This window comes from Chiloscyllium punctatum, chromosome 36 (genome assembly GCF_047496795.1).
Source record: "Chiloscyllium punctatum isolate Juve2018m chromosome 36, sChiPun1.3, whole genome shotgun sequence".
Taxonomy (NCBI): domain Eukaryota; kingdom Metazoa; phylum Chordata; class Chondrichthyes; order Orectolobiformes; family Hemiscylliidae; genus Chiloscyllium; species Chiloscyllium punctatum.
The window spans coordinates 20,736,156-20,746,807 of NC_092774.1; positions in this window are offsets into that span (position 1 = coordinate 20,736,156).

The following is a 10,652-nucleotide window of genomic DNA, read 5'->3' on the forward strand; positions in this document are numbered from 1 at the left end:
TTGGGTGTGGGGTTTGGGAGGAGTGGGGGGGTGGGGGGATTATGGGTGTGGGGTGGGGGGGGGTGGGGGGAGTGGGGGGGTGGGAGGATTATGGGTGTAGGGTGGGGGGAGTGGGGGTAGGGTGGGGATGGGGGTGGAATGTCAGCGTGCGTTATGTCCCTCCCAAGAGGTGGTCTCGGCGTCGTCTCTTCCTGATGAGACTCAAACCAGTAATCTGGGAGCCAGGTGCCGGTCAGTCGGGCAGTGATAGAAGTTTGGATCATCTATTCTGGATGACGAATGAGACTGGCAGGAAAGATGACGGCACAGTGGCTCAGTGGTTAGCATTACTGCCTCACGACACCAGGGTCCTGGGTTTGATTCTCACCTGTCTGTGTGGACTTTGCCCATTCTCCCTGTATCTGCATGGGTTTCCTCCCACAGTCCAAAGATGTGCAGGTTAGGGTGAATTGACCATGCTAAATTGCCCACAGTTTTAGGTGTGTTAGTCAGAGGGAAATGGGTCTGGGTGGGTTACTCTTCGGAGGGTCAGTGTGGACTAGTTGGGCCGAAGGGCCTGTTTCCACACCGTAAGGGGATCTAATCGAATGATCTGAACGTCACACACCTTAATCATTTGTTTCATTTGAGAGCTAATTGGCTGAAAGTATTTTTCTCCAAACTGTCATGAGCTAAAGGGGTCAACATTTTGTTTTCCAGTTCCGTGTTTTTTTAAAATATTTTGATTGCAGATGAGCAACAATATTCTGTTTATTAAAGATACCTGTTTGAATAAAAAAAGATGCACCAAGGTCGAACATATCAAATGCATGTGATTGGCCTTATTAGGAGTTGGGTGAATCAACTGATGGTGCACCGGTTCGTAATGGGATTAACAAAGAGACAATGTATTTCCCCCATCTCCACAAGACATAGGAGTAGAATTAGGCCGTTCGGCCCATCGAGTCTACCCTGCCATTCAATCATGGCTGATATGTTTCTCAAGCCCCACTCTCCTGCCTTCTTCCCATAACCTTTGATCCTCTGACCAATCGAGAACCTATCAATCTCTTATCTTAATGACTTGGCCCCCACAGCTCCACCACTCTCTGGCTGAAGAAACTCCTCTTCATAAGCAATCTAATCTAATCTCATGTAATCTCAGTTCTGAAGGGTCATCCCTTCACTCAGACTGTGACTCACTCACAACAATGTGGACAGAAACATTTAAAAACACCATTGATTTCACGATATGCTGCCCAATTGGAGATGTTATGCCTTCCAGTTTACTCCTTACCTCGCTCCTTACCTACTCTTGTAAGAGTTAATCGTTCAGTTATACAAAGGATATTATTAAGCTGGAGAGGGTTCAGAAGAGATTTACCACGGTGGGGCTGGGAATGGAGGGTTTGAATTATAAAGAGAGGCTGGGACTTTATTCACTGGAGCATAGGAGGTTGAGAGGTGACCTGATAGGTGTTTATAAAATAATGAGAGGTATAGGGGTTTACAAAATTATGAGGGGCATGGATAGGATAAATGGACAAAGTCTTTTCCCTGAGGTGTGGGAGTCCAGAACTAGAGGGCAGAGGTTGAGGGTGAGAGGGGAAACGTATAAAAGAGACCTAAGGGGCAACTTTTTCACACAGAAGGTGGTACATGTATGGAATGGGCTGCCAGAGGAAGTGGTGGGGGCTGGTACAATTGCAGCATTTTAAAAGGCATTTGGATGGGTATATGAATAGGAAGGGTTTGGAGGGATATGGGCCGGGTGCTGGCAGGTGGGACTAGATTGGGTTGGGATATCTGGGTCAGCATGGACAGGTTGGACTGAAGGGTCTGTTTCCATGCTGTACATCTCTACGACTCTATGGATAAAGTTGGATTTTCCCTAAGATAGGGAATTTCAAGACTAGGGGCCACATTTTTAAGTTGAGAGGACAGAGATTTAAAAAAAGACATATAAGGCAAATTCTTTATGCAGAGGCTGGTTCGTGTGTGGAGTGTGCAGGATGAATAGACAAAGTCTTTTCCCTGGGGTGGGGGAGTCCAGAGCTAGAGGGGATAGGTTTAGGGTGAGAGGGGAAAGATATAAAAGAGACCTAAGGGGCAACTTCTTCACATTGAGGGTGGTGTGTGTATGGAATGAGCTGCCAGAGGAAGTGGTGGATACGGGTACTATTACAGCATTTAAAAGACATTCGGGTAAGTACATGAATAGGAAATGTTTGGAGGGATATGGGCCAGGAGCAGGCAGGTGGGACTAGTTCAGCTTTGGGATTATGTTCGGCATGGACTGGTTGGACCGAAGGGTCTGTTTCCATGCTGTATGACCCTAAGAGATGTAAATCTTTAAATTATTCACTCTTTCTGAAACCTAAGCATGCCACAATCCTCTGGAGAATGGTCCTCAGCTCCACCTATTCCCAGGGAATAGAATGATCCACCTACCATCCATCTTGACTGTAGATGCTCAGTTCCTTGTTCTGACTTTCAAGCATATTCAACACGGTGGGACTTCTTGTAAATTCACAAAATTCAAACTAGGCGCAATGCAAGCCTCTGTTCCTTAACACTGAGATTGAACCTTATGCATCTTCAGTGCGGTCAATAGGGGCAGCACGGTGGTTCAGTGGTTAGCACTGCTGCCTCACGGCACCAGGGACCCAGGTTTGATTCCTCAGGTGATTGTCTGTGTAAGGTATGTACATTCTCCGCCATGTCTGTGTGGGTTTGTTCCAGTTTCCTCTGGTAGTCCAGGGATGTCCAATCGAGATGGATTGGATGTGCTAAATTACCCATAGTGCCCAGGGATGTGCGGGTAAGGGTGGATCGGCCATGCTAAATTACCCATAGTGCTCAGGGATGTGTGGGTTGGGTGTATTAGGGGTAAATGTAGAGGAATGGGTTTGGGTGGGATACTCTTCGGAGGGTCAGTGTGGACTTGACACGTTTGTCCTGTTTTTATTGCTGTTGTGGTTATACTCGGGGTAAGGAAAGTTACAGATGACGAGGGGGGATAATTATAGTTTGGGCCTTCATTAAGGAAACGCTTTATCGATCTGAAAGGTGCCAATTGGACAGCAGAAACCCACCAGAGCTGAGAGCAGTTGGCTTGCTCTGTGGGAGCAGAGAGACCAACTGCTCCCAGAGGACAGGGAAAAAAATGGGAAGGCCTGGGATCCTAGTCAGCACCTGGACGTTATCAGTGTTTGGCTGGCTGTGGGAAGCCAGTTGCTTAAGAGCCCTGTGTGATTTTGGCAGAGAGTGATAGTTTTGTAATCGGTCCATTCACGTGAAAACTCATCAGTTATTGGATTACATCAGTCGCTGTGGAGTCTGTGATGTGAAACAGTCTGAGAAAGGATTCTCCGAGCTCAGAGATTTGTTGGAGGGTTTTTCACTGGTGCCTCTGGGGGCAGATCTAGGAATGTTTACGCGGAGACTGTGTTCTTACCCAGAGTGTCCTCCTTCATTTTGATACATCTGCTCAAACATTAACATGTGTCCTGTCATTTTTATATGGAATCAAAAATGACCACCGTCTCTGATGTGGACCAGCACTTCCAACCAGTTAACATGTCATAGAGTTATACAGCGTAGAAACAGCCCAACTCTAGACACGCCAATCACGCCAATCTGACCTAGTCCTATTGGCCAGCCCTTGACCCACATCCCTCCAAACCCTCCCTATCCCTGTCCCCATCCAGATGCCTTTTCAATGCTGTCATTGTACCAGCCTCCACCACTTCCTCTGGCGGCTCATTCCACATCCGCTATGTGAAAAAGTTAGCCCTCAGGTCAGTTTAAAAATCTTTTCCCTTTCACCTTAAACCTATGCTTGGGCACGCTTATCCTGAGAAAAAGTTATTCACCCTATCCATGCCCCTCATGATTTTACAAACCTCTATAAGGTTTCAACACAGCCATCAACGCTCCAGGGAAAACAGCCCCAGCCTATTCAGCCTCTCCCTTTAGCTCAAACCCTCCAGTCCCAGCAACATCCATGTAAATCTTTTCTGCACCCTCTCAAGTTTAACAACATCCTTCCTATAGGAGGGAGACCAGAATTGTACGCAGTATTCTCAAAGTGGCCTCACCAATGTCCTGTACAGCCACAAAATGATGCCCCAGCTCCGCGATATTCAATATTCTGACCAGTGAAGGCAAAAATGCTAAATGCCTTCTACACCACCCTGTCTACTTGCTACTCCAATTACAAGGAACAATGAACCTGCATCCATAGGTGCCTTTGTTCAGCAACGCACCCCAGGACCCACTGTATAAGTCCTCCCCTGGTTTGCCTCACCAGTGGCGTTCCTACGGTGTAGTAGCATTGTTGCTGGACTAATAATCCGGAGACTAGGTCTGGGGAAATGGGTTTGAGTTCCACCATAGCGAATTTGAATTTTATGGGCAGCACGGTGGTTCAGTGGTTAGCACTGCTGCCTCACAGCACCAGTGACGCAGATGCAACTCCAGCCTCGGATGGCTATCTGTGTGCAGTTTGCACGTTGTCCTCCCGAGCCTGGGTGGGTTCTCTCCAGGTGATCTGGTTTCCTCCCACAGTCCAAAGATGTGCCGGTTAAGGTGGATCGGCCAAGTCGAATTGCCCACAATATGCAGGGATGTGTAGATTAGATGCATTAGCCAGGAGGAATATAGGGTAATGAGTCTGGGAGGGATATTCTTTGGAGGGTCGGTGTGGACTTGTTGGGCTGAAGGGCCAGTTTCCACACTGTGGGGATTCTAATTCTAATCGGTGCTGGGTCCACTGCTGTTTGTTATTTATGAGATTTGAATGAGAATAGGGGAGGTATCGTTAGTTCGCTTGCAGATGACACCAAAATAGTTGGTGTAGCAGACAGTGAAGTAGATTTTCTCAGAGTACAACAGGATCTTGAATGCGTCCGGTCTTATTTTCACTGAATCAAACATAACCGCGGGCTACAATGTAGACCCTCACTTCAAATCATTTCAGAGTTTGGTCGAAGGATTAATTGATTCCTTAACACCATTTCCTAACATTGCTGTCAAAAACAAATCAAATCTCTTCTCCCACTCAGGCCCCTCTACCAATAACCTTTTGAGACTCATTTTCTGCTAAACCCCTCTCACCTACTTTCTGTGAAGGACATCAATCTAAACAGGAAATGTCCTGAAAATCAAATCATTAAATCCCTACAGTGTGGAAACAGGCCATTTATAGAGTCATAGAGATGTACAGCATGGAAACAGACCCTTCGGTCCAACCCGTCCATGCCGACCAGACATCCCAACCCAATCTAGTCCAGACCACACCGACCCTCCAAAGAGTATCCCACCCAGACCCATTCCCCTACCCGACGTTTCCCCTGACTAATGCACCTACCCTACACATCCCTGTGCACTATGGGTAATTTAGCATGGCCAATCCACCCTAACCTGCACATCCCTGGGCACTATGGATAATTTAGCACTGCCAATCCACCCTAATCTACACATCCCTGCAACACTATGGGTAATTTAGCATGGCCAATCCATCCTAACCTGCACATCCCTGGGCACTATGGGACAATTTAGCACAGCCAATCCACCCTAATCTACACATCCCTGGGGACTATGGGTAATTTAGCATGGCCAATCCACGCCAACCTATACATCCCTGGGCACTATGGGTAATTTAGTATGGCCAATCCACCCTGACCTGCACATCCCTAGGCACTATGGGTAATTTAGCATGGCCAATCCACCCTGACCTGCACATCCCTGGGCACTATGGGTAATTTAGCATGGCCAAGTCACCTAACCTGCACATCTTTAGATTGCCAGAGGAAACTGGAGCGCCCGGGGGATACTCATGCAGACACAGGGGTGGGTGGGGAACGTGCAAACTCCACACAGACAGTCATCCAAGGCTGGAATCGAACCTGGGTCTCTGGCGCTGTGAGGCAGCCGTGCTAACCACTGAGCCACCGTGAAACAATTATTAGTGAAACAATACAAAATGACACATCAAAGACAATTAGAGTAAAAGGATGTGAAAAGTGGTCTGGACCCAAATGGTCTCTCTTCAGCTTCTCTATCTCCTAGTCTCGTGACTCTCCAAGTGCAAGGTGGTGGAACACACAATCCCTACAGTGAGGCTATTGAGTTCACACTGACCCTCCGAAGAGCATCCCACCTGCTCCCTAACCCTGTAACCCTGCATTTACCATGGCTAATCTACATAGCCCTGTGCATCTTTGGACATCTGAATCCTTGGGCAAGGGTCACCAATAGCGCGAGTCGCCCCTCCCCCAGTCATTTTCTCATTGGTCCTCAACCACCTGCCTATTTCTCGAACAGTTCTAGAAGCGTGGCATTCCAACCCAAACGCTACCAACAAACACATTGACTTGGACCCGATTTACCACTCCCTGAGACAAAGAACAGGAAATGACATCACCAACCCAAAGAAAGCCAAACATATAAATAGAAAGCAGGAATCATTAGCAGTGCTTTATCTGGAGGCTGAGTGAAGATGTTACCTAGAATGGTGATGAAACATCTGAAAATGTTCCAGCTCAACGAGCAAACCTACATCCAGTTCTACGCCCTCAGCAGATTCCCAACTGGGGTTCAGGCCCCGTTATTCCTGATGAAGGGCTTTTGCCCGAAACGTCGATTTCGAAGCTCCTCGGATGCTGCCTGAACTGCTGTGCTCTTCCAGCCCCACTAATCCAGAATCTGGGTTTCCAGCATCTGCAGCCATTGTTTTTACCCTGTTATTCTCAGCTGAATGCAGCCTCATCTCCATCACTGGAATGAATTTGCTACAGAGAGGTATGAGGGGATGTGATTGGGCAGGAGAGGTTGGGAGAGGCAATGTTGACTTAATTGCACAATTCTGAAGAGTGAGGAGAGAGAGAAAGAGGGACCTGGGGTTCATGTGTGAAGGTCGTAAATGGCAGTAGGGAGGACATGAAGGAAGAATAAGCAAAGCAGATGAGATTCTCAGTTTCAGAAACAGAGAGATTGGGAACAAAAATCTGCTGAATCTTTGCAAAGCTCAGGTAGGGCCTGGACCAGGATTGGAGACTCTGGAGGCAGGAAGCATGTTTCCGCTGATGGGTGAGTCCCGAACCAGAGGACACAGTTTAAAAATAAGGGGCAGGCCATTTAGAACAGAGTTGAGGAGAAACCTCTTCACCCAGAGAGTGGTGGTTGTATGGAATGATCTGCCCCAGAGGGCAGTGGAGGCCAAGTCTCTGGATACTTTCAAGAAAGGGGTGGATAGAGCTCTTAAAGATAGTGGAATCAAGGGTTATGGGAATAAGGCAGAAACAGGATACTGATTAAGGATGATCAGCCATGATCATAATGAATGGTGGTGCTGGCTCGAAGGGCAGAATGGCCTACTCCTGCACCTATTGTCTATTATCTATTGACCAGAGTATTGTGTCCAATTCTGGTCCTGGCCCTTCAGACTTCAACAATGATGTGAGGATCCTTAAGAAGCTGTGTAGTAGATCGATCAGAATAGGAAAGTTTATGGACACATGTTGAGTGTGGAGATGCTGTGGTTGTTCTCCTTGACTAGAACTCACAACGATTAACCTTCTCAATGTTTACTCAAAAGACAATTCCTTCAGTCCAGGATGCATCATACTGAAATCTCTTGGAATGATTCCAAAACAATTATATCCATCAAAGTACAACACCAATATTGCACACAATGGTCTCAGTTAAGTCCACCAATGCCCTCTATAACTGGAGCAACTTTTATCCTCCATTTCCTTGCAATAAAGGACATTTGCCTTCGGTATTACTTTCTGTCTCTGTGGACTAATATTTTGTGATTCATCCTCAACACTACTAAGATTCCTCTGCACTGCAGCGTTCTGAAATCATTCTTCATTTAAGTAATATTTGCCTTGTCTACACGAAGTGGACAAATTCACATTTTCCACAGAATAATCCATCTGCCATTATTTTGTCCAATATTTAACTAATCTGTGTCCTTTTGGTAGACTCCTTCTGTCCATCTCATAATCTGCTTTCATCCCCAGATTTCTATCGGCAGCAGCTTCAGTTGCAAACCTTTTGGAATGACATTGACTGGCTGCCCTTTATCCAGCCTGATGGTTAACATCTTCACCCAAGCTCAAACCAATGTCGGGCACGCAAGAAAGGTATTTTGTATAAGGGGAAGGGAATTTGTTCCTGGTCATAAAAAGCTGGTAATCCAGAAGTGTACAGTCAAAGGATGGAAACCAGGAGCAGGGAGAGGCCATTTGGCACTGGATGTAGGTTTGCTCGCTAAGCTGGAAGGTTCATTTTCAGACATTTTGTTGTTGAACTAGGTAACATCTTCAGGGAGCCTCCAAATGAAGCACTGGTGGTGTAGCCCACTATCTATTTACAGAGGAACCTTGATTATCCGAACGAGATGGACGGGCACTATTTCGTTTGGATAATTAATTATTCGGTTAATTGATTCAATGCCTTTCCTCTGAGGCTTGGAGTTTTCTGTAAAGTCTGATCCCTGTTCAGGGGATAAGGCAGCATCACAGCGTGCGTGAGGCCCCGCCCCTCCATACCCACTCACCCTTAAAGCCCACCCAACACTGCCGCCCCCCCAGCCCCAACACCACCCACCACCAAACCCCCTCCAACACTGCCCCCAAATCCTATCTAACATCACCCCTGCCTGCCCCCCAACCCCATCCAACACTGCCCCCATCACCCCCCCACCCACACCCCCCACCCCCCACAACAGTGCCCCCCCATCTGCACCACCAACCTTGTCCAACATGCCTCCCCCTTCCCATGCCCCCCCTTCTGCTCCTGCGCCCTCTCCAGGGTAGCCCAACTGAACACCAACAGCAAGACTGCCTTTTCGGGGGGTGAGTCTCCAAATATCACGCGCACACACACACACACACACAACGTTTTGACAGCTTCCACCTTTGCCCTGTACAGGGCAATGTTGGAGTGATTATCTGGGGAAGGGGGGGTTCAGGGCACACGCCTGTATAGAACTCCAGGGAAAGTGTGGGAAGAGAGAGAGAGGAGGTGGGAGGTCAGTCATTTAGAGATGGTGCCTGCGCTCCCACCAGCCCAGGACTGTTCTCAGCAGCACTTTTAATCACTGTAAACAAAAGACATGAGCAGTGTTGGACACCCGTCTTTGATGTAATGTTTCTCTCGGGACCTCGAGATCTCCTTTGGACAATCCAATTTTTGGATAATTAAATTCGGATAATCGAGGTTCCCCGTATATGTTTGCGTTTTCTTGGGTTGGTGATGTCATTTCCTACTGTGATGTCATTTCCGGCCGGGATGCCATTTCCCGTTCTTTTTCTCAGGGGATGGTAAATGAATCCAAGTTAATGTGTTTGGCGAAAGTGTTCTGGTTGGAATGCCATGCCATTTCACCCTTTGACTCTGCTCTGCCATTCAATAGGAACATTGGCTGCTCTCTTACATCGATGATTGCATCGGCGCATCATCCTGCACCCAGGCTGAACTGGAACTGTTCATCCCCTTCGCCCACAAATTGTACCCCACCCTCATATTCACCTGGTCCATCTTGGACACCTCCCCCCTCCTTCCTTGACCTCCCTATTTCCATTCCCGGCGACAGTCTCCAGACGGATGTTTACTTTTAACCCACAGACTCCCATAACTACCAGCAATACACTTCCTCCCATCCAGTATCCTGCAAGAATTCTATCCCATTTTCCCAATTCATCTGCTCGGACGAGGAGACATTCCACTCTCAAGCGTTCCAGATGTCCAACTATTCAGAACATTGGAGGAATGACACCTCATCTTCGGCCTGGACACCCAACAGCCCAGAGGACTCAACACTGAGTTCTCCGATTTCAAATAACCTCCCTTCCATTCCTCTGATCGACCCTTCCAGCTATCAACCAGATTCATTCCTTCCATTGACCAACCAGGTTGTACCCTCTACCTGTGTTCACCTATCCCTACATCACCATCCTGCACCCTTCCCCTTTATCTGCAGCTCCTCCTACACCAACTCTCAGTCCTGAAGAAGCGATACACCCGAAATGTTCACTTCTCCAACCTCCTGATGCTGCCTGGCTTGCTGCGTTCTTCCAGCCTCCTGCATGTCTACCTTGATCTCAATGTCCCATTCCACATTTCTCCCATAGCCCTTGATGCTTTGAAATTTAGCCTTGGGTTTCAGATTACAGTCCAGTGACATTACCGCAGCACTACCTCTTCCCAGGATAAAAGATTATGAGCATCCTAATCTCTCCACGCTTCAGGCTCACTGCCTTTATTCCTGATGAAGGGCTTTTGCCTGAAACATCGATTTCGCTGCTCGTTGGATGCTGCCTGAACTGCTGTGCTCTTCCAGCACCACTAATCCGGAATCTGGTTTCCAGCATCTGCAGTCATTGTTTTTACCTTGTTGATTTTAACCTTGCTGCGAATCCTCTTGCAAGGATGCCTGTCTTGAAGAAGTTTTCCTCCTCTCTCTCTACAAGAATCTCCGGGAGTCCCTCTCCCACTGCAACTCCCAGGTCATTTCCTCTGCCCTGAAGCTCTTCCCCGTGGCCCAACATTTCAACTCCCCCTCCCACTCCGCCGAGGACATGGAGGTCCTGGGCCTTCTTCACCGCCGCTCCCTCACCACCAGACGCCTGGAGGAAGAACGCCTCATCTTCCGCCTTGGA